Source organism: Anas platyrhynchos, chromosome 3 (genome assembly GCF_047663525.1).
Source record: "Anas platyrhynchos isolate ZD024472 breed Pekin duck chromosome 3, IASCAAS_PekinDuck_T2T, whole genome shotgun sequence".
Classification (NCBI taxonomy): domain Eukaryota; kingdom Metazoa; phylum Chordata; class Aves; order Anseriformes; family Anatidae; genus Anas; species Anas platyrhynchos.
Genome location: NC_092589.1, coordinates 85,468,087 through 85,493,087, shown reverse-complemented (window position 1 = coordinate 85,493,087; position 25,001 = coordinate 85,468,087). Strand labels below are relative to the sequence as shown.

General features: G+C 37.6%; 1 long non-coding RNA gene across 2 annotated transcripts in view; it reads right to left on the bottom strand.

Annotated features, from left to right (window-relative positions):
• Nucleotides 1-24,712: 24,712 nt before the first annotated feature.
• LOC140002023 (uncharacterized) overlaps nucleotides 24,713-25,001 on the bottom strand; it is a 39,707-nt gene continuing 39,418 nt past the window's right edge. For both annotated transcript variants that reach the window (XR_011807878.1, XR_011807877.1), the window contains one exon: nucleotides 24,713-24,896. This is a non-coding gene — a long non-coding RNA (uncharacterized lncRNA). The remainder of the gene's footprint in view (nucleotides 24,897-25,001) is intronic.

The following is a 25,001-nucleotide window of genomic DNA, read 5'->3' as shown; positions in this document are numbered from 1 at the left end:
AGATGGATCCCCTACACTGCTTCTGAATGTGTTACTTAGCCAATTTATTATAGTCTTTTTTTCCTTTTTTTTTCCTTTTTTTTTTCCTTTTTTTTTTCTTTTTTTTCTAGCTAAGTGAATAATTATTTTCCCAGGCAAAACAAAACTGCAACAACAACAATAACAAAACTGAGAAATGTATTATTCCAGAATATATTTTGTAAGAAAGATGTAGAAATGAACCTTTCTTCAAGAGTCTGGGACATTGTCTAGATTTCTGATATATGTAACTCACAGCAGATCACACGTTTCTGGATCATCAATTTCAAAGCAATTGGAACTTTGGCATTGCTGCAACATGTATGTGCCAAGAGTTTGATACTTCTTCCTCACACCTTCCTGTGACATTTTGAGGAAACTAGCTTAAACAGCTCATAATAGTAGTTTCTGTGTATCCTATTCTGAACAATCTTTGTGCAAAATTCAATGGCATTGTTCAGACCTGTACTCAGAGCCACCAAGTCCTCTGCTTGCTAGATTTTCGACAAGTTAGACCATGAAGACCAGGATGCTGAGACCTAAGAGCCTGAGAAATGTTGTGTTTAGTGACTTTCACAGCACAATTGTTCTCCTAATAAAGAAGATGAGACAAGGTAAAACAAGTAATACAGATGTGAATATGGCCAAAAAAAAAAATAAATTAAACAATATATATAATTTACTATTATTATTATATATTATATATATTATATATATATTATATATATTATATATATTATTATATATTATATAATGTTATATACATGTATAATTATTCTCTATATTATATAGAGAGAATATATATAATTATATATATATAATTAAAACTAACTGTACATATTCAACGTTAAACATGCTAATGGAAAGTAAAAACATTTTGTATTTGTTTATTTATTAATGATTCATTGAATGGTAGGGTTTATAAGGGCCTAATCACATTGTATGTCCTAACAATGTTTTTTATAACCATGGAAAAGAATGGGACAGTAGGAAACGTGTTTTATATGACCTTCATAAACTTGTCAAGCAGGTTCATCGGTTCCGGTATTTCTTTTCTAAGCTTGCATAAACTCAGTCTACAGGGCTGCACATTATCTTTTCTTCAAAATCCTTTAAAACTGAGCTCAGGGACATAATGAGCCTGTCCAAGATACTACTGTCCAAGAGACAAGGAATTCAGAACCACTTGAGGTTCAAATGTGATGCTTATCACCTTGCAGTCCCACACTCCCAAGAAATGAATCAAAATTTTAAATTTAACTTAGTTAGAGAAAATTATATTGTTTTCTTTCTGGATATTTTGATAGAGTATGGAGCAAAAAAGAACCTCTGAGAGAGCATGTACAGTTTATTCAATGTTATGCCCCACCCTTGGATTAAAATTGTAGCTTTCTGTTGATGGCAATCTCTCAGCCAGTTTTGGTCCTGAGAAACATGAAATGAAAGTTTAATTGCTGGAACAAAATATAATTTCTAGCCCCAAGACCACAAAGGAGAGCATGGCCAAGATATAGAACAATAGATGCCAAAGTATTTGAGTGCAGTTCCTTCATGCATTGTTTTTAGCTGTGCTTTTAATTTGGGAATGACTACTCCTGTCCCTGACACAAATAGATAAATGTCACCACCAAGGTGAAAATCAGCATAAGGGCTGATCTTCCTCTTTTTATCCATAAAATTTCAGGGACAGAGGTGAAGTGTAGGATTTAGTCAGCTTTTGTGTGCACTTGAATATTATTTCCAATACTTATGGCTGGTATATGATCTTATCTCACTGCTGCATGCTCTAGGGTAAAGTTTATCATATTTTAGCTCAGTTGTTCCACAGCATTTACAAGTAGTGGCCTTCTTTAACATTCTTATAAATTAATACATATTCTTTTAAAATCAATTTTTATTATTATTATTATTGTTGTTGTTGTTGTTGTTGTTATTATTATTATTATTATTATTATTATTATTATTATTATTATTATTTTGTTTTGTTGACTGATTGATTTTGTCTTGTTTTATAATGCAGGACCATAGAGAACAAGTCAACAAAGCTTATTAACTCAGGAGTTTTACTATATAATCAGATGCCAGATACTTTGAGTAGAGGAGGCAGAACTAGGTTTTATTTAGGGAAGACAGGTTTTGTTTTCCTAATGTGTTTGAAGCACAACACATAACGAATTTCCTCACTGAATTGGCCCTCATCTGATATCTGTCACTATACCACTTCCATGCAAGTATAGCACTATCAAATATTCAGCGCTCCAATCTGTTAATCCTCTTGGAATCTTTAAATTCCACACATTTAGAAGTCAGATGACCATGTGCTGACTATAATATCTAGGCATTTTTTTTTACTTTACAATGTTCTTTTCCAGGTTCTACAGGAAAATGATTTATAGAGGTCAGCTCCATTTGCTCTGATATCAAAATAATGGAACATATATTGCCTTTTTATCTGACTGATTGTCTCATAGTATGACAAAAATATCAATTTAGGGCCTAAAACAGACTTCAGTGAATCATTTTTCACAAAACAGTTATGTTCCCTGAAAACAGTTATTCCCTATAAATAGTTATTCTGCTTAAAAATTATCCTAAAATGCCATACACATATTCAGGAATTACTTTCAAAACAATTTTGCACTTGCTTTTGAAAGTATTTGCTATCTGAAATTTGACCTTTACCATTGGAAAGGGAGGTCACATGGTACTATATTAGTCACATACCTGAAGGAATAAGCTTGTGCCCTTTTCAACATATGTTCTCAACATTTATGAATACCACTTTTGCTTTCTAAGTATGCGATAGTTACTTGACCTTTGCTAGGTCTGTAAAAATTCTTGCCAGAAGATTTTTTTTTGGCACATGCTCTAAAATAAATAAACAAGAATGGTGCAAACACTGCCAAAGTGGATATGTTTCAAAGCACAAAGAGATATTCATATAATGTCTTTTAATTGTGTCCTGCAAGGATTTCTCTTTAATCACTTGACACAATTTTTTCCCTGTCTTGCACATCTGGCTGTAAATCATTCCTGCATTATGATATGTGTTCTAGCTTGGTACCATGCCTTTGAATAGAGCAAATGTTGCCAGACCACTGTTATGCTTGAGAAAAAGCACTTTTTGTTCCTATACTCATCCTACTGTTCAAGCAGCACGTGCTCTCCGATGGGGAGCTTCTCTCTATGCCGGCAAGTTGCAGCTGCAAATGGCAGACATATTTCAGCAGTTAGTTCTCAGGGCAGATATGAGAAGGGCAGGAGAAAAGCATATCCAGTGGGAAGTCTTTAAATGTGGCTGTCTTTCTCACTGTAAAAGAGCTTTCAACTGAGAGTAGTGCCCTTCAGAGCACAATACATGACTCATTTTTGTCTGGGCTGTCTAGGATCATTAAATATATCTTGGACAGTCTTCTGTGCATGAGTAAGTGGCATTCCCACCCTTCAGAATTCTCCTTAGACAATCCCAGGCACCATATCTCTTCACCACCTCTCCTATTAGACTTTATTTATTTATTTACTTATTCATTCATTTATCTGCCAAAAAGTAGAAAAGAAACAAAATTTCCCAAACTGTGGAAACCTGTTTTTATATTCCTCTTTTGGGGAAAGAAGACAATAACTCAGATACAGGGCCTTATACTGTCTCTGATAGGGTGTTAAAGGAGTTGTCAGATGTGATTGCCAGGCCAATTTTCATCATCTATCTGCAGTCATGATAACCTGGAGACATCCTGGATGACTGGAGACTTGTTAATGTGACACCCATCTATAAGAAGGGTCATAAGGAGAACCTGGAAAACTACAAGCCCATCAGCCTGACCTTGGTGCCAGGAAAGGTAACAGAACAGATCATCTTGAATGAAATCACACAGCATGTGCAGGACAACCAGAGGATCATGCCCAGACAGCATGGGTCCATGAAAGGCAAGTCTTGCCTGACCAACCTCATCTCCTTCATCACCCTGACTGGGTGACTCACCTGGTGGATGAGGGAAAGGCTGTTGACGTAGTCTACCTAGACTTTGGCTATGCCTTTGACACAGTCACCCGCTGTACTCTCTTGGAGAAGGTGGCAGCCCATGGCTTGGACAGGTACACTCTTTCCTGGGTTAAAAACTGGCTGGATGGCTGGGACCAGAGTGTGGTGGTGAAAAGAGTGAAATCCAGCTGGTTACTGGTCACCAGTGGTGTTCCCCAAGGATCAGCGTTCAGGCCTATCCTCTTTAATATCTTTATTGAAGATTTGGATGAGGGAATTGAGTGCACCCTCAGTAAGTTTGTAGGCAACACCAAGCTGAGGGGAAGTGTCCATCAGGTACGAAGGCCCTGTAGAGGAACTTGGACAGGATGGGTTGATGGGCAGAGGCCAATGCGATGAAGATAAACATGGCTAAGTGCCTGGTCCTGCACTTTGGCCTCAACAACCCCATGCAGCACTATAGGCTTGGGGCAGATTGGCTGGAAACTTGTGCAGAGGAAAAAGACCTGGCGGTGCTGGACAACGCTCACCTGAACATGAGCTGGCAGTGTACCCAGGTGGCCAAGGAGGCCAACAGCATCTTGGCTTGTATCATGCATAGTGTGGCCAGCAGGACCAGGGAGGTATTTGTATTCTGCTCAAGCAAGGCTGCACCATCAGTACTGTGTTCAGCTTTAGGCCCCTCACTACAAGAAGGACATCAAGGTCCTGGAGTGTGTCCAGAGAAGGGCTATGAAGCTGGTGAAGGGCCTGGAGCAAAAATCCTGTGAGGAGCGGCTGAGGTAACTGGGGTTATTTGGTCTGGAGAAGAGGAGGCTCAGGGGAGACCTTACTGCTCTCTACAACTACCTGAAAGGAAGGTGTGGGGAGCTGGGGGTCAGCCTCTTCTCACAGATAACCAGTGATAGGACTAGAGGGAATGGCCTCAAGTTGCACCAGGGGAGGTTTAGGTTTGAAATGAGGATAAATTTCTTCTCAGAAAGAGAGGTCAGGCATTGGAACGGGTTGCCCAGGGAGGTGATGGCATCACCATCCCTGGGGGTGTTTAAGGAAAGGTTGAATGTGGTGCTTACGAATGTGGTTTAGTGGGAGATATTGGTGGTAAGGGGTTGGTTGGACCAGATGATCTTGGAGGTCTTTCCCAATGTTAATCATCCTATGAATCCATAGTATAAAATGGTTTTTTGTTTGTTTGTTTTGTTTTGTTTTGTTTTGTTTTCTGGATAACAGCACCTGAAAAAAAAAAAAGACTAATTTCATAGTATTTTTTAATTACTCAAATTTTCAGAACTCCAGCAATGGATTTTTACATCTACAAGTATCTCTGCTTTTTCATTTATGCTATATATGACAGACATGTTATGCATCAAGTAGTATCATATAATTAATATTAATAGTTTGAAAGTAAAATAATGTTATAATTACAAAGCTGAAAGATCTACCACCTGGTACACTGCAGCTAACTCAGGAGATGTAGAAATGATAACGTTACTACCAAATATAATTGTCAGTTGTAAAGTTTACTCCAAATCTCACATTAACCATTTGCTTGAAATAAAGCCAACTGAATATTTACTTCATCCTTCTGGGTTTCAGAAAGCTATCAGCTGTTACAGACAAACGACTCTACTGTCTCCCAGACTGAAGGTCCATGTATTCAGCATCCTTTCTCCTACAGCCACTAGCAACATATGTTTGCAGAGCAGCTTGAGAACAGAACACACATAAAAGAGCTCTTCTTCTGTTGTAATCTCCTGCTTCCAGCTATCACTGGGAGTGTCTGACATGAAGCTTGTATCTAAATGACTGCATGAAACAGCCACAAATGGACCTAATCTTCATTAATCTATCCAGTTCCTTTCCAGCTCTGTCTATACTTTTGGCCTCCACCATGTCCCACAAGGATTCCCACAATTTAATTATGTATCATAAAGATTTCTTTTTGTTTGCTTTAAACCTGATGCAGTATAGTTTCACTGAGGCCCACTAGTGTTTCCTCTGAAAAATGATGACTGATCATTCCTTTCTCACATTTTCCACATAATTCATGATTTAACAGGACTTCAACACACCCCTCCCCAGCTTTGCTTGCTGCAGTTTATCAAACTGTAATTTTCATTTAATTTCAAATGCTTGTTTTATGTCCTTCTATTAAAAATAAATAAATAAATAAATAATAATTTAAAAAATTGTCTTTGTATTCCAGCTGGTTTTTACACTGTTTTTTTTTTCTTTTTATCAAGGGATTTTGCAAATAACTCAGTCCAAGTGAGGTGAAGAGAATAATTTCAATGTCAGAATGACTCTTGCAAAATCTCCAGTGTGATCTGTTCCAAAATTATATCTAAGTTTCTTGCAACACCTCACATCAGTTCCCTAGAAACTGAAAACCACACCCTTTACAAAAAAAGTTTGGGAAAGATTTGGTGTCACATAGGATATCATAGAAGGTATTCATCATGTTAGCAAATGGAGAGAAGAATTTCCATGCTTAGGCTCTCATCCTTCATTCATGAAAAGTCCTTGAACTGTCTTGTAGGTAATTTTTTCATCTGATTCAGGAGTAGCATTAAGAGCCTGCAAGGAACAGAAGTATCCTGTAAGTGACCTACATACTTTGAAATAGTTATTAATTATAATGTTAACTCATATAGCTAAAAGAAGGAGACACATATTTTTGTAATAACAGATTAGCACAGAGAAAGCAGAATAATCAGAAATACAGGCAGGGAATACCTCATAGATTTGCTTCTTAAGGTCTCTTTTCTATTGTGTGCCTGAAGGGATGAAGACCTCCATATCTGACTTGGCAAATCATTTTGCTATTTTACATGGAAGAAGAAAGTAACACAATTTTGTCTCCTAATGTTTTAGCTAAATCACCCTCTCTCAATCCCAGTCTGATGCTCCTGATGTTGTATTAAGGGCAAGAATACCCCAAATCTGTTGGCCTTTTCAGGATTCCAGAATCTCATACCTAATTCCCTGTGGTCTGTCTTGCCAATCTCAATGTATTTTGCTCTCTTTGAGCTTTCTTTAAAAGCAACCCCTGACATACATCTTTCACTGGTTTGCTTTCTTGCTACTCAGAAATACTATCTTTACCTCTGAAACAAAAAAAGTCAGTACATCAGGCCCATCACTTCCTGCTTGAGTAATGCAATATTGCTGGGCATGCATCATTGCAGCTCATTAGGTTTGGGACTAATGTGCAAAGTCACATCTAGAACATTAGTCTCCGCTGTTGTTTTGTTAGTTTGGGGAACGTTGTTTCTACATTTCTCCCTCATTTTATAGATGGAATTAAGTTAATTTTCCCTGATGAGTACTAGAACTGTATTAAACCAAATTGAATATCTTATATTATTTCCCATTGGTACTTTTACTTTCAAGATGAAATCAATTATATATACTTTTTTTACTCATTGTGTACATAAAATAGTCAAGTGCTACACTGAAGGAAGTAACTCAAGTTCTATATTTTATTTTAAAGAGGAAGAAAAATGTTAATTACATTTATAAACGTAATTAAAGTTTGTAGATGTGAGCCTCCAGGGGGACTATACATATCAATATATGGCCATGGAGAAGTTAAAATCACCTCATGATCAACTAAGCCTACAAAGCAGTGAAGACACTCCTCACCACTGTTAGAATGCCATTCAAAAGAAACATATATCAGAGCCTATGTCCTAGAGCACAGAGAACAGTTCGTCTGTCCTTTTTTTTTTTTTTCCTCTGTACCTCTCTTGTGAAATACTGTAATGTCAATTACTGTTTAAATCTATTACAGACCAACAAGACTTTAAGATTTCTCTAAGAAAAAGCATTTACCTGCTGTATCATGAAGGTGCTAATTATTTCATTACCACAAAAGAGAGAAAAGCACCAGCCTGAGGTTTCTGATCCAAAGGACAGCAAGTGATAAAGAAGTGAAACAGTTATGGTAATAAATTACATTTGAGAGGGTCAGCAAAATCCACACAAATCCATCAAGGTGGTAAAAAGAAGGTCAGTAGAACAAAGAAAGTGTACATAAGGGAAATAAACGTAGATGTGATATTGTACAGCTAACTGCTCTAACATTTCTGTGTGTTTGATCACTGTTCAGTGAACGAAGAGTGATGTCAGAAGCAGAGGCTCTGGGAAACATCCAGGACATGGCCACAGCATCAACAATCATTGTAAAGAAAGGGAGAAACTGTTACTTTGGTTTTGGTATTTTGTTTTTTTCCTCCAAGTGAAAGAGAGGGGGAAAAAGAGTTTTAGAAGAAGGTGTTGAGTTAAAAAAATAAAAAATAATAATAATATAAAAAAAAAAGAATGATTTGTTTTTTGGTGACTCATTGTCTGTATGTCTGAATAACTTGGTTTCTGCTACCAACAGAGGAAAGAGATAGAACAGGTTACATAATTCCTCTATTAAATAACCATTTAATTTGGACAGACTCACTTGGGCAGTCTGTTGAATCTCACAGAAGATGGGTTGCTGTCAGCAAAAGGTCACATCTGAAGCTATGAAAGAACCACGAGAGAAGACTGAAAAAAATAAATAAATAAATGTAGAGAGCAATAGGAAAGGATAGCTAAAAGAATAAAAATTGAGATCTGAGAAATCGTAAGATACTGATAACAAAAAAAATAAAAAATAAAATAAAAATAGAATTATCAGTCTTACCAAAGACTTCTTATTGTTAGAGAAACGTCACATCCATCTTAACACCAGACAAGAAACTGCTTACCTTTCTAAAACAATGTCTTCTGTCACAGATGTACTAAAAAAGGCTCTTGTGTCAACAAAAGTCTTTTTATTAGCTCACTTATGTATTTTTTCATATTGGAATCAGACCTGTTTAAGACTTTGTCAGTGACATACATGTAGACAGTGGGATCGAGTGCACCCTCAGCAAGTTTTTAGAGGAGACCATGTTATGTGGTGCAGTTGACACAGTAGAGGGAAGGGATGCCATGCAGAGGGACCTGGACAGGCTTGAGAGGTGGGCCTGTGCAAACCTCATGAAGCTGAACAAGGCCAAGTGCAAAACCCTGCCTGTGGGCTGGGGCAATCCCAAGCAATACAGGCTAGGGGTTGGGAGGGAATGGATTGAAAGCAGCCTTGAAGAGAAGGACCTGGGGGTGTTGGTGGATGAAAAGCTCAACATGAGCCAGCAATGTTCTCTTGAAGCCTGGAAAGCCAACCGTATCCTGGGTTGCATCAAAAGAAGCATGGCCAGTAGGTCAAGGGATGTGATTCTTCCCTTCTGCTCTGTTCTTGTGGGACCCTACCTGGATTGCTGAGTTCAGCTCTGGGACCCCCTGCACAAGAAGGACATGGATGTATTAGAACAAATCCAGAGAAGAGCCATGAAGATGATCAAGGGGCTGGAGCACCTCTCCTACAAACACAGGCTGAGGGATTTGGGGTTGTTCAGCCTGGAGAAGAGAAGGCTCCAGGGACACCTTACAGTGGCCTTCCAGGACCTATGGGGGACCTACAGGAGAGATGGGAAAGGACTCTTTGTCAGGGAATTAGTTATAGGACAAGGGGTACTGGCTTTAATCTAAAAGAGGGTGGGTTTAAATTAGATATTCAGCAGAAATTCTTCACTCAGAGGGTGGTGAGGCCCTGGCACAGGTTGCCCAGAGAAGCTGTGAATGCCCCATCCATGGAAGTGTTCAATGCTAGGTTGAGCAACCTGGTCTAGTGGGAGGTGTCCCTGCCCATGGCAGAGGCATTGGAATTAAATGATCTTTAAGGTCCCTTCCAACCCCCACCATTTTGTGATTCTGTGATTCACACTGCTAAAAAAACAGAAACATAAATTAATAAATAAATAAAAGGGGGGAAGTCCAGGAAGTTTATTCTCTGCATTCATTCATATATATTTACTATCAATAGTGAAGTGTTGGATGGTGACTGCCCCAGCCATACCAATAAACCATGGAAATGTCAGTGTCGGCATTGAAGTAGCAGGATGACCAACTTTTATATGGAAACATATGTGAGGAAGGGTATTACCCTAGAGGGAAAAGTTTGTAGATATAGTCTGCTTACCACAGCTGAAAGAGTTTGGACTGAGATGAGAGTGAAAATAGTGAAATAGCAGCAACAGTTATAAAGAACTACTATGCATCTCCAGGGCAGGATTACATGGCAGAACATGAAGCATATATTGATTTATTAAAAAAAAAAAAAAAAAAAAAAAAAAAAAAAAAAAAAGCACATTTAGGAAATCTGTAAAAATGCCCAGATGCCCAGTCATTGATCATGGAGATTTCAATTATGTTGACATTTACTGTAAATCAAGTATCAAGTAAAAGCATGTTCTCAAAATTCTCAAGGCTCATTCTATATGAAGCTCTCTGCAAAGTCACTAAACTGTAGCTTTTAAGTACAGCTGAATTCTAGGCTCTGTCTACAAGGTAGCACTTAAAGGTGTCAGAGCAAGCTCTGAATGAAGGAATCTGGAGTCTGGAAGCACTACAGGTTACAGCAACACAGCAGTTCCAGCAGTCCAACTGAGTTTATTACCCAACTGCTTTAGCAACACCTATATTTTCAGACCTCTTGGGAGGCTGCAATAGGTGACCACAGCTGACTGTTATTCACATAACTATAAATGAGAGAAACAAGGAAAATGAGGGAAAAAAAAAAGTAAGGACCCTAAAATATTTTAATGGTAAATAGGTATACAAGAACTCCAAAATCCTGGGGGGAGGCTATTGGGGGGTGGGGGGGGGGGAGGGGAGGGCAGAGGCTTATTAGTCGAAAATGTGTTACAGAAATTATAGCATTCACTTATTCCTGAAAAATTCATCAGTCCCATTGAATATTATCTACTTAGAACATTACAAAATTACTTTGAAGGGAAACAATAAAATAAAATAAAATAAAATAAAATAAAATAAAATAAAATAAAATAAAATAAAATAAAATAAAATAAAATAAAATAATAAAAAGCTTATTGGCAAGTAGCACTGAAAGGGTTGATCAGAGAGAATAAACATATATCCTGTAAGTATTTCCTAAACTCTGGTCTTACTCCAGTAAGTACTTCCTACCTAACTTGGTCCTAATAATTTCAAGTGATAATTCTGCAACTCTTTTAGCAACAATCTTTACTGTTCTCTATTCAGATAGTGATTCTCTATTTAAGTTTAGAATACAGGTTGACAAACTGGATGCAATAAAAACAGGTATAAACAGGCTAACCTTACTTAATTCTCCATATTTTATTGCAATGAGGTTATCCACCCTTTCAAACACTCTACTAAGCAGGTTTGCTCCAAAATCTTGGAACAGGGGCAATAAAATAGTACATTGATTGATTTCATTTTTCAAATTTCTACCTACATAAATAGGGTGAAGCAAAGAAACCTCCATTTTACAGACTTCAATTTTTACAGCTAACTCTTCCATTTGCCCTTCTGTGTCTTTTCATTCTCTATGGAAAGTGTTTGTACCAACTAACTTGTACCAACAATGATATTTAAATATTTAAATATATATATCAAGTGGAAAGTTAGCCCCACCTTGGAAAAACTTGATGGTAGCACCAAAGGAGAAAAAAAAAAAATGTTTGTTCTTATGTTCTTATGCAAGTCCCAAGGACAGAACTTCACTGTTAAGAAAAGAGGTTGACAAGTGCTGCAAAAGACAAGTGCTGGAAGAGGGGCTGGGGCAGTGCATTGCTCTTATAGGTTCCTAGGCAAAAAGAAGAAGGATAAGAAAGAGCATGGGTAAAAGCATCCTTTCTCTCAAACTTCTCTTGTTACTGAGATTCTGGAGAAAAAAATAAAAAAAAAATAAAATATATATATAAAGGTTAATTTTATCACCAAAAAAAAAAAAAAAAAGTTTATGATTTTTCCAAAAATGCAAACAGGGTCACTGAGAGTTTCAAGAATACAAATTAAATATAGATGGTACTGTGATCTTGTGCTAATGGCAATAAAGTAAATAGCTTCAACTGTATTTCACCTCATCAGAGTAACAATATTCAATCTTTTCTAAAGTTTGCAGACTACTCTTTAGCAAAAAAATAGTAAAAAAAAAATAGTAACAATGAGTGATCAAAAATGTTTAAAGGAATAGGTAATCATCTGACCCTTTGATGTACTTAGGTGTGCAAACAAGGTAGTGGTTTCAAATCTCTTATAATTAATAAAAATAACCCATTTAACAGACTGGAGAGGGGTTAAGCAAAGGAGAGAATCCACGAGTAGGATCATAGAATCATAGAATTATAGAATGGTTTGGGTTGGAAGGGACCTTTAAGGTCATATAATTCCAATGTCCCTGTCATGGACAGGGACACCTACTACCAAAAACAACTGGAACAGTTGCCTGGATTGTATTCACAGTGAACTAAAACAAAATGAATAGCAGGTTTGGAAAATAATCTGTACCAGTCACTGTGATTTCATGGAAAAATTATCACAAAACAAACAAATCTGATTTCAATTTTTGAGGGAAAATTACGTGATTGATAAAGGCAATGGCACTTTTTTTATTTAGACTCTTGTAAAACATAAAACATTTGACCTAACAATGTTAGTAAAAAGAAACATTCATGATGCAGATTAACAAATAGCTAAATCACACATATGTATTAAAAAAAAAAAAAATTATACTTGTTAAGAAAAAGTTTATAATTGCTAATTTCAGCATGAGGCCTAGCATTCAACATCATCAACAATAAACTGATAGTACATATTACATACTTCTGTTGAAGCTTACTTGAAGGATAAGTAGTATAACAAAATATTAAATGGTGCAAATGTCTGAATGGCCATGTAGTATATTTAGTACTTTGATACAGAGAAAGACAAGCATATGTCACAGATTTATTAAACTTTCAGTGGAGGTCATGTTTGGAGGTCATAAACTCCAGTTTCTTGTCCAACGCACAGCAATCTCTAATTCAAGGTAAGGTCAGCTGTGGTTTTGTCTGGCCAGCTCTCCTTTCTACAAGCACAACCTGTTCCAGTGCTGGGCAAGCCTCCTAAGGAAAGACCTCTTCCTTATGTCATGGTCAGTAAGTCTCCCAGTTTGCAATTTTTGGACTCTTTATACCATCTGTCATCAATGAAAAGGTCTTGGATCCATTACCTTTTAACTGTAGCTGTATGCAGCTGTTAAATTGCACCTTAGTTTCCTTCTGTCAGGGTCAGTAAACCCAAATTCTCCAGCTCCTCTAGGAAGATCACATGCCTTAGGCCACTGACCATCTTGGCAACCTTCTGCTAATGCTGGCCAATCTCTTAACAGTCCTTTTGAATAGTTAATCCCAAAACAATGCCATCTTCCAGCCACAGTAGAGCTGAGCAAAGGAGAAAAATTATGTCTCAGTATGCTGGCTTTACTTTTCCTATTTCACTGTGCCCTGAGGGCACTGCCCTGCACACAAACAATGTTGAGTGTTATTATTTTGTCTCTGATGTGGAAGAGTAAACTTTTTTTTTCTGAAATCCATGATGGTCCTGATGATTCAATCCTTAAGTTTGTCTTGACTGAAATTCTGCCATTCACCAGATCTACCTTCCAAATGTAAAGTCCTTTATACTTTTTTTAATGTTCTCATTAAGGTTTTTAAGGATGTTTATCCTCCAGATTCTAGATAAAACTATTGAATAATAGCAGCATTTATCTGTTGCATTTATCCACTCATTATAAATCCTCATCTAAATTCAGTAGTCCAGCCAACTGGACTACTTAGTTTCAAGCCAGCTAAGACAGTTCATTCACCCAGTCTGTGTATTTGTCAGCTTCTAAATGAGGATGTTGATCAAGGTAGTATAAAAAGTTTTACTGAAGTCAAGACAGGTTACATCTATTGCTCCCAGCTTATCCAAATCAAAAGCCATTTAATTATAGAAGGCAGCCCTCAGACTGCCTCCTTGTCCTTGGTGTACTTGGAAGTGAATTAAGAGGACACATTCCATGATATTTACATGGACTGGGATGAGGTTCACCCATCTATAGCCCTCAAGTCCTTCTTAACTTTCTGAAAGATGGGTTTAACATACATTTTTCCCCAGTAATCAGGGACCTCCTGTACTGCTGTGATGATTTTTACAATAAGCAATGACTTTGCAAGCAAGACATCAACACAAGAAAGTCCTCAATCACAAAGGTCTTAGCTGCAGTGAAATAACATAACATGATTTCTCATGCTAAGGCAAGAAGGATGTAGAAAAGGAAAAAAAGTGAGAAAGAAGAATGAAAATATGACATTATCTGTTTATGGAACATTTTTAAGTATATGCAGGAATATACTACGCATTTGTGTTACCCCTCCTATAAAGGACATATATTCAATTCTCCAATATTTCATAAAGATAAACACACACAAAAAAAAAAAAAAAAAAAAAAAAAAGACTGAGAATGGCAACAAATGCCAAGTTTTAATGTTTAACTTGCTACAAACATGATGTAGAGAGTTCTGCAATTACAGTACAAATGAGCCCCCAGAAAGGGAGGACTGTGGGGATTAACTTCCCTAACTTTCCATGAAAGGTGTAACAAGAGCCACTGGATGAAAGCTTTTCTGTATGACATTATTTAATCAAGTTCATGACATTTGGCTCAATATATTAATAACTGGATGAAATATGAAGTATCCACATATCAGGCAAGATGATAGAATGGCTCCTTTTGCCCTTTCACTCTGTGGATCTTAAATTTTATAGTGATAACAACATTATTATGAGAATATTAAAAAGACCACAACAAGTAAATCTATATCAGAATATCAAATATAAATCTTATGATACTTCTTTCAGAATATCTCATTTACTGAACAGAAATTCAAATGTAGGGTAAAGTAAAAGACCTTTCCCCTAAATAAATTAAAAGCACATCATTTTTCATGTGGCAAAGCACTAACACTGTGACCAAAGTACTAAAGAATTTACTGTAATATACAACTTAAATAAAAAAGAGTTGTGCCTTCAGGTCAATTTGCAGCTGCAGACAAAACCAGAAACAGTGCTGTGTTGCATTATTGTAGCAATGCAAAGAAAAAAAAAAAAAAAAAGAAAAAAAAAAAAGGCACTAGAATATTTATATAATAAAAGTTAGGATTAAGTATTAATATATCCTTGTGGTCCAGTAGATACTTACCCACATTAAGGTATGGGAAGCTTAATTAGCCCTTACTGGAACAAGAGATCATACATACAGATTCAAAGGAAAATGAGAAAAAGAAGTCATTTTGTTGCCAATGAAATAATAATGCAAGTTTCTGTACAACAATATCACTCCATACCCTTAATCCTTTGATAATGCTTAAGATATTTCCCAAGACAGCACCTACTGGTGATTGGTGAATCAGTCTTGACAAATATTAGTCCAAATCAGAACACCAAATACATAGAGGATTTTAATCTGTTTAAAGTTTCTCCCATTCTTTTCAAGTGATCTCAAATTTTCAAGCTGCTAATGAGATCTCAAAGGAGAGTGATGCAAGCTACCCAGAAAGTCTTTGGTAAGGGAATACTGGCAAAGGGTTAGGTATCCTAAAATAATTTTTCCTTATATGAGATTGTACTCAGCTGGCCAGCCAGCCAATGCTTATGTAGTTTCTGGATAGCATGACAAATAGGGGACAAAAGTAAGGGACACAGAAAAGTGGAGAGAAGCGCTAGAACGCAATTGCTGGGGAGAGGGGTGGAGAGAGGAGCATAGAAAAGGACGGGAGAAGGGGAAGCTGAAGACATTGAGATTAAATCACAATGTATAAAGCTGTAAGAAACATGGTTTCATTAACTTCAAAGAACTCCTTGTTTTGTAAAGTGTAGCAGCGCCTACTGTCACCCCAATGCCAGGTTAGCTTTTGAATTGTAGGTCACAAATGGCCCTCTTCTCACTTGGCATCATTGCTAGGCTGGATAAAGGGGGAAACTTTTAACAGAAGGACAAACATGTCTCTGTTCCCTCACATACACAAAGAAAAAGAGCAAGACTACAGTTAGATTAGAGAACAGAGTAAGAGGCAATATTCGGTCTCTTTAGCCAACAGGACTGTGGGAATGATGCAAGGACATTAAGACACCTATCCATTTAGAGCCTTTTAAAGCCCTCCAAGCTTCTTTTAGACCACAGATCTGATTTACATACATAGTACAGTCTCCATTCAAAGAGCATGAGTGAAATTTGAGCCAAACTACTTTGTTTTTCCTTCTTGCCCTCTACCATTGAAATTTCTCTTGCAGTAAATTATCATAGATAAATAAGATGTGTCTTAAAATTAGCATCTGATTGCCCTCAAATTAAACCCATGCTTTTGCTTCAGAGTGATCAGTCTAGGATCAAGAGAACACTGATAGTTTTATGAGAGTTCTTCATTAGAAAGGTGGTGCAGAATTCAGAATAAATTTTATTGTGTCGATCCCTCAATAGCATGAGGTTTGATTGATAATTGTACACTGAAATCCTGTGGGGAGGCGGGGGGGGGAAGGCAGGAGGGAGCAGGGAGAGAGAAAAAAAAAGGTAAATGAATTACTCAGTATTACTTTTCCCAATGCATTATTTACCTTAGTTTAGCTAATATTAATCCCATAAAAACAGGTGGTGAAAATTGGCATTGATCCACTGCAAAATGTTTCTTCACTTCTTATAATTTAAACATTAAGTAAATTAGAACGAACAACATTCAACACTGTGGGTGGTGCACAGATGATACCACTGTGAATGGTAAGACTTCCAGCAGATTTAACATAGTCATGACTCTACTGGAGTAAAGCTTTGTGTATGTGAAACGTGCCACTGGACTCCAATCAACCAAGAACAGGTGTCCAGTGCTGAAACTATCCCATCTGGCCTTCAGCTGCCAGTCAAGACATACACAGATCCGCTCTCCTACATGCCATCCCTGTGAAAGTATCTAAAGTGTCTCTGGCACCCAGTGTGCAAGATACCCACTGTGTGTAGGTGTGGTGGTTTTACTCGGATGGGCAGCCAAGCTCCACCAAAGCTTCTGTCTCATTGCTTCTCCTCTAAGGGAAAGGAAGAAAAAATACAATGCAAAGTCCTCAAGGGTTGAGACAAGAACTGGGAGATAGCTAAAAAATTATCATGATGGGCAAAACAGACTCAAAAAACAGTACAGAGATAATGAAATTTATTGCCTATTACTAACAAGGTAGAGAAGTGAGAAACAAAGGAAAGAAACCAAAAATTGCTTTCTCCCCATCCACCCTCTTCCACCTCCTTCCCCCAGGCAGTGCAGGGGAAAATAGAGGCTGCAGTCAGTTCATGATGCTTCTTCCCTGCTGCTCCTCCTCAGTCACTGTCTGCCCTGCTCCATGTGGGGTCCCTCCCACGGGATGCTGTCCTTCCCAAACTGAGCCTGTGTGGGCTGCCCACAGGCAGCAGCTCTCCAAACACTGCTCCCACACGGCTCCGTCCCATGGGGTCCATCCCCCAGGAGCAAACTGCTCCAGCACGGGGCCCCCACGGGTGGGCAGCAGCTCCCCCCAGACCCCCTGCTCCTGCGTGGGCTCCTCTCCAAGGGCTGCAGCTCCAGCCCAGGGCCTGCTCCTGCGGGGGCTCTCTATGGGCTGCTGCCTCCTCCAGGCCACATCCTCCTGCTACACAGTGGTCTTAATATCTTAATCTGGTCTTCTATGAAATGCCACTCTCCGATGTCTAGGAGTCTCTATATTCTACCTGAGCAAGACTTTCCTATATTAAGATGTGACTATGTTTTTGTATGCCATCTTTTGCAATACTTTTTCCTTTGCAGCATAACAATGGGCTGGAAATCCCCTTTACCACAGAAAATTCTGGTTGTCCTCTCTTGTGGCACTGTTTTACAGCTTACATCTTAGTTTTCATTTAGTACAGCTCCCCTGTGAGCTCTACTCTATCCCCTCCTGGAGTCCCAGCTCCTAAATAAAAAGGAGCCCCACAGCTTTCTTAAACTAGTATATTTCATGTCAAACCTTGATTCTTGCTTGCAAGGACTGGGCAGTAACCAGGGTCTATGAAAGAAAACTTTCTTGCCCTCATCTCCCTTCCTCCATGAGGACTTCCCTCACTCATGAAATTTGATTGTGGCATCTGTTCTGGATGTACTTTTCTGGAAGTTGTAAGATGTTTTCAAAAGTGTTTTGAAAAAGACTGTTGCATAGTTAGACATTCATTATTCCAAATTTCAAGTAACATTACAGAAAATGCTGTGGCCTAAGGATTTCTATCTAAGAAAAAAGGATTTCTATCCTTAAGATGAGAGCTTCGTAAGGAGTTTGATCCCATGCCTTCTTCTAGGGCATTATCATCTATTTCTTCACAAATAGCCATGACACCTTCATAAAGTCATCAGTCATTTCAAATATACTGCAACAGCACTGATAGCCATAAGTTTTGCTTTGTTTCTTTTCACCTCTCAAATATTGTTTTCTTGCTAATTTATTCTACTTTGCACACAGAGCCTCAGTCATTTCCTTGATAGAGGCCTGAGTGACTCAGATCTTTGATAAGCAGCATATCCCACCTACACTATACTGAGTTCACATTTCAGATATTTTCACATTTCAGATATTTTCATCATGTTTATTTATAGGTTTGCTGAAGTTTGTAAAATAGACAGAATACTCCATTACAAGGCTGGGTACTATTTAAAACTTCCTAATATCAAATAGTTGCTGGTATTACAGTAGGCTTCCATAGATAATTGACAAATATAGTCTTTGAAAATGTAAAGAAAAAACAAAAACAAAAACAAAAACAAACAAACAAACAAACAAACAGTCACACAAAATACGAATTTTGTGAATTTCTACCATGTTTTTAAACCAGGTGTAGAGAGATTTTTGTCTTGGTTTACGTTAGCATCTTGTAGAAAAAATTCTAAATCCTATTTACCAAACTGGTCTTGCACTTTATTTCTTTTTACTCTTTCCTCTTCTCCATTAAGCTGTGAATTCATTCAGTAACTTATCTTCTCTGTTATCTTTTCTTGTTTGTTCTAAAGCATGGATGGGGAAATGGCTCTCCTTCTATTATATTACATCATTATATTACAACATTATATTACATCTCCTTCTAAACATTACATATTTATCTTTTTATGAAGTAAGAACAAATAAAAATAAGAATAAAAGTTAACTGGCACTTGCAGAATATTTTCTCTGTTTGCACAAACCAATCCCATTTTTCTTTGTACAAAATAGACAAATTTAAATAATGTATATATAGATAAATTTTTTAAGAGATGATTGTTCTTTGTTGGCCTAGGAATACATCTGACTTTTGATAAAGTCCTCTGCATGTAAAAATTAACTATATATTTACATTTACAGTTTGATTTTACCAATATTGTCCAGATTTCCCCAAAGCACTCTTTCTTTCTCCAAGTTCTCAAACAGGAGAAAGCACTAGTTCCTTTTTAGTCTCTAATTAAATATCATTACTCTCAGTTATAACTGTGGATTTGAGGGTTGTTTTTCAGAGTTTTCAATAGCTAAGAATCTGGCTACTGCCAAAATGCAATATAGCCATTGCTGCTATCAGTGAATGAGCATGTATAAAACACCCAGTGATTTCACATGCAAGCCTTGCGTCAAATCTTTATGTGTAGCATCAGAACTTCCGTTTTTCTACAAAATCTGACTCCACCAAGCTACACAATATAGTTGGAGATATGAGAAAATATACAAGATTTCTGAAGAGTGGAAGTAAAAAAAATAAAGTTCTTTGTTGAATAGTATTAACCCTAACTTGGCCATTAAGTGGACAAGATGTACTTGAAGAAAGAGCATTGGGGCTTAAGAAAAATAAAACATTAATTCATTGTGTTCAGTCTTTTAAAAAGCTCAGCTAAACAGGATGAAGAGCTATTTAAATAAGAATATTGCTAATACTGGGATCCAAGTCAAGAGAATCAGGCCCAAAATGTGTCTGGGCATGGTGTGCATAGTGATCAAAAACTTTTTATTTGCATATTTCAGTGCAAACCTCTGGTACCCAAAATGAAAGAATTCACAGTGTTTATGCATTGCGATGTCTAGATTTCATTTTCATTGAATTTTCACAAAGGATTTTTTCTTTTTTGATTGGGATTTGATTTTGGTTGGGGGGGAGGGGAATTTAAAAAAAAAAAAAAAAAAAAAAAACATTTTGGAGCTTTGTCTGTAATTAACATTATTTATAACGCCTTTATTATCCTTGCATTACTTATCACCCTATTTCAACTGTTTCCGTACAAGAACAGGAATAGGAAAAAAATATTTTTTTTCTTTTTATTTTTTAACATGTTATTTTAGGTCTTCAATCTATTCATAAAATTAAAAAGTTTTATAAAGAAGGGTTCCTTACAATTCTTCAAACAGTTGTCCTTACATAAATGTTTTCCACAACTGAAGAGTTTTAGTACAATATTAAAAAAATAATATAGAGGATTTATCCATTATCCATCTGTGGGCTACTTGCCCACAGGAAAAGCATTAGTACAGATTGTGGCATGATTCCCAAGAAGGATTCAAGATGCCTCATGCCTGTATCCAATTTGGACAACCACCACAGAAGCATCAGTGTCAGCCAAACATGAAGACATGTAAATATATTCAATACAATCTGTAAATGATAGATTGCATCACCTCCTGAAGTAATAATTGGTATTCAGGTACTACAATAGGACAGATTCCATTTCTCAAAGTCCCTCTTATCTTACACCTCACACGCAAGAACATGATGTGCAGCTGAGCACTTGGCATTGACCAAACAAGAAAAGAAGATTTCCAGCTGGATCCTTGAAACACTTCCTTTCACCAAGGAGCACAGTGTGGATAATGTCAAAAGAAGTGTTCAAGCACATTAGCAGAGATCTGACATTCCCTTGTAACAAATACATGATGAGCATCCAGTGCACAGCAATACCCAGCTACACAGTAACATCTCTGAATAACAAATTTAAATTCTGGGGGAAAAAATAAAGGGGGGGGTGCAGAAAAGGTAGCTGGAAAGGGAAAGAGTGGAAATAGTTTTATATGGGGAAGGGAAGGGAAGGGAAGGGAAGGGAAGGGAAGGGAAGGGAAGGGAAGGGAAGGGAAGGGAAGGGAAGGGAAGGGAAGGGAAGGGAAGGGAAGGGAAGGGAAGGGAAGGGAAAACCAGTTAAACCATTATTTTTATCCCAAAAATTAAGTTACATTATGGCATCAAACATATCCTGAGGGGGGGGGGGGGGAACAAAACAAAACAAAACAAAACAAAACAAAACAAAACAAAACAAAAACTCTTTGAAGACTAACTATTGAAGACTAACTATAACCTACATAGGAAACTTTTGGAAGACAGAAACTTTGTAAATAAAATTAACTGGTCAATTGTCAAAGCACTGATGAAATCCAATCATTGAAATGGTTGCCATAGAAAAAAATCTTCAGTGGAGACACCACTAGCCAAATTCTGCATGTGAAGTGAGGAATGGTGTCTGGGTCAATGTACGTGTTCTAGCTTCATATTCATTGCAGTCTGAGGGCAGAACAGATATAGAAAGGAAATGAAAGAGGTGGAGAGGCTCCACCAGACCACATGCAAGGCTGGTCACAGACCATATACTTGAAAGCCCTCATAGGACTGACTTATCACATCATATTGAGAAGACTATGCTTGCCGGGGACATGAGTAGAAAGACTGTTGTAGAGACTGCTATAAAATCTTTTTTCTCATAACAGTGGAAAAAGTCAAGATCGGGTCGGGGGACAGAGAGATAAACGGTACAAATAGCTAAGAGAGTTGGCTCACATCCTCCTGAACTCTTGCCATAAACAATGTCTGGGAATGGCCAGAGGCTCCTCCAGGATAGAAGCTGTGCTTGTTCCAATGGCTGAAAACTGGAATTTCCAGCATGAGCTCTGTGTGAATTACAAGATCAAGCCTCACAGACCTGCACTTTTCTCAGTATAGGGAGAAAACAGAACTGAAATGCCCACATCTGACTTCATCATTGCTATTGTCCCAAACTCTCAGTGAGCTTCAAAGAAGGATGACTCAACGGATCTGACAGAGGGTCTCAGAACTGGGCCAGGAAGAGTTCTGGGTGGCATAGAGAGAACATGGTTTTTAAGCTCTACCACACCCAGGCAACCTGGACTTTTCCCCATTGTTCAGTATAGCTCGCTGCCTGTCCCTTCACCTTGCAGAATCAGTGGTGATATAAAAGTGACATATTAATGTGCATTTAAATATAGCATTTGAAAATAGCAGGAATACAAGAATGGGTTTAAAAATATGTTTTGAAGATATTAAGTGAATATCCCCAGCAGTTACCATTCAGATGTTGAGAGAATGTTTTTTGAAGACACTCTGCATTCTCTTTGTAAAAATTACATCAAAGTGATATGAATAATGTCTTGTTCTCATTTTATGAAAACAAAGAATATGCTTAAAACTCCAGATACACACCAGGAACACTGGGAACACTAATAGCATTTGGATTTTATAATGATGAATTAACAAGTAAACAGGAAACCATCATTTTGAAAGTCTCATGAGACAGATAAGGAATGAGAGAATTCTGGCCCAACATATATCTCTTCACATATTTCTATGCATACCTAATAAATACACTTTACATAAACACATATATGTTTGAGCACACACATATGTGAAAAGACTCAGAGAAACAATTTCCAGATTAGCTTAAATAATAAACACAAACTATTTCAACTGAATAGGATACTAGAGTAGCACAGTTAAGCCTTCAAAATTTAAAAAGTGTCCAAATAAGTTTGCACAGGAAACCTTATATTTTTCTTCTGATATTTGCCAAGACAAAGTTTCATTCAAGTATCATGCATTTATTTTTCCCCAGAGGATGTCTGTCTACTTAATGCACAGGATGGACTGTTCTCAATGAAAAAACGCTTAATGAAAATAGATCAAAATATTTAAATGTTTAAATATGTAGGTTCATGGCTTATTTACGTGGTATTATTGCAAGTCTCTTCTGAAGGCAGAATAAGCTCATTTCCATGGAGTTCATCAGCATAATATGTATTTTACATTAAATAGTTATTATTTAAGCTACAACAAACAAATAGAGAAACAAACGCACAGGCTTAAACTCACAACCAAGTCACAAAATCCATCTTCTTTCCTTCTGCAACCCCTCATTTCCTCATCCTGGAATTTTATCTGTAACAAGGGGAGATCTTACAGAGAGTAGCTGTCATTGTTACGTAGCCCTAGCTCACCCTCTGAGCATTGAGCACCCTTGGAGAAAAAAAAAATACATATATAAAAAAAAATATTGCTCCTACAGTTCAGAGCTGTATAACCATGCATGCACATACACACACATGAGCCCTCTAGAAGTTGTATAAAGGCAGTGTTCAATGACTCCTCATGCCCTGCTGCTTCCTTGTTCCCTAAGGATGCCAATACCCATATTGGCATCAACTCCTGGCTCCTTCCTTCAAGCAGCCTGGTCTCCTTCTCTGTTCTTACATCTTTGAGTTTCTGGTCCCACACCTGACATTTTAGCAGCTTCTGATTATGGCGAGGACTGATGGGTCCCATGCCACCCCACCACCCCTAGAACGAATGTGTTTGGCCAGGCTCTGCTGATGGAACTTGGGTGTGCACGGTCAGTAAGGAAATGGCAAGGAGTAGGAGCACACACAGTGCATGCAAAAACATTGTGGAAAGCTACAAGTAAATTCAACTTTGGAGAAGTTGTAAGCCATTGAAAACAGTATTTTATAACAGAAATTATCAGGCTGCCTTCAGTATAGCTAACTGTAATGAGTTACAGTGAGGAGCGGGAGGAGGCATTCAGATTCTGTGATGGAAGGAGTGGTTAGCATTGGCTACACTGCATTTGGGAAATGGATTAGTAAAGAAGTTCCAGCTCTGTGGTCTGTGGAGCACTTGCCTGCGGTCCACAAAGAACTGCATGGTTACACGATGCTGGATCTCCTCATTTCCAGCTGCTAAATTGCATGAAAAGACAGATCAGGTTTCCTAATATTTGTCCTGATGTACACAGGCCGCTGCAGGAAGACATGTAATTGTAATTGTTTGAGGAAGGGAAAATTGGTGTCATCATGGATGAAAAAGAAGCATGTCCACAAGATGAGCCTTCTTATTAGATGTGGTCTGCACTGTGAAATGGTGGGGAGCCTTGCATTAGACCATCAATTTTACTGGTATTTGTAGAATACATTTAGATGAGGATTTTTTTCCCATACCTTGTTCCTCCCTCAGTCCTGCAGCCAGTTCTTTACCACGTCAGGGGAAACACAGCCGAGATGTCATCTGTGAAACCTAGACCTTGCTGACTTCTGAAGGAGTGAAGCTGCTTCTATCTTTCTCAGTTGAAATAGAAATAAAATCTTCAGTGCAGTCTTGCTTAAATTTATTTTTAAAAATAAATAAATAAATAAATCATGGAGAAAAAAATAATTCTATCAAAGGAAGTGGGTCCCTCCCTCACACAATTTAAACCATTCAGCATATTCATTGCTACACAGGCACTTTATTGTAAATATAGATGAGTGAAAAGGAAAAAAAAAAAAAAAAAAAAAGCAGAAATAGCTACTATCTCATCCACATCCATGCACAGATGAGAACCATTCAGGGTAAATCTGAGGCCAACAGGCAGGCCAACAAGGAGCAGTAACTCTTTGGGTTATCTCAGACAGACAAATATATACAAACATACAACAAATTCAGGACCCCTTAAATCAGGATGAAACAGGATGAAATGAGTTGCCACTAATCACAACTCTATTTCTCTTTGCTGTACACCTCACAATTTCTTTGTGAATAAAAGTAATTTACATTACTTCTGCCCCAAGATACACTGTGCCTCTGTGTTCAGAGGAGCATTTTGTGTGCAGACGTTGAGGATGAGAAGGTGAATCAGTGATCTTCCTCTCTGATGCATATCTGCAAGGAATAGACATAAGAAAAAAAAAGGAAGAGAAAATAACTGTGGTGCAATACAGTTGAATGGTCTTGACTAAGGAAATTGTAATACTTGATATTGCCCAA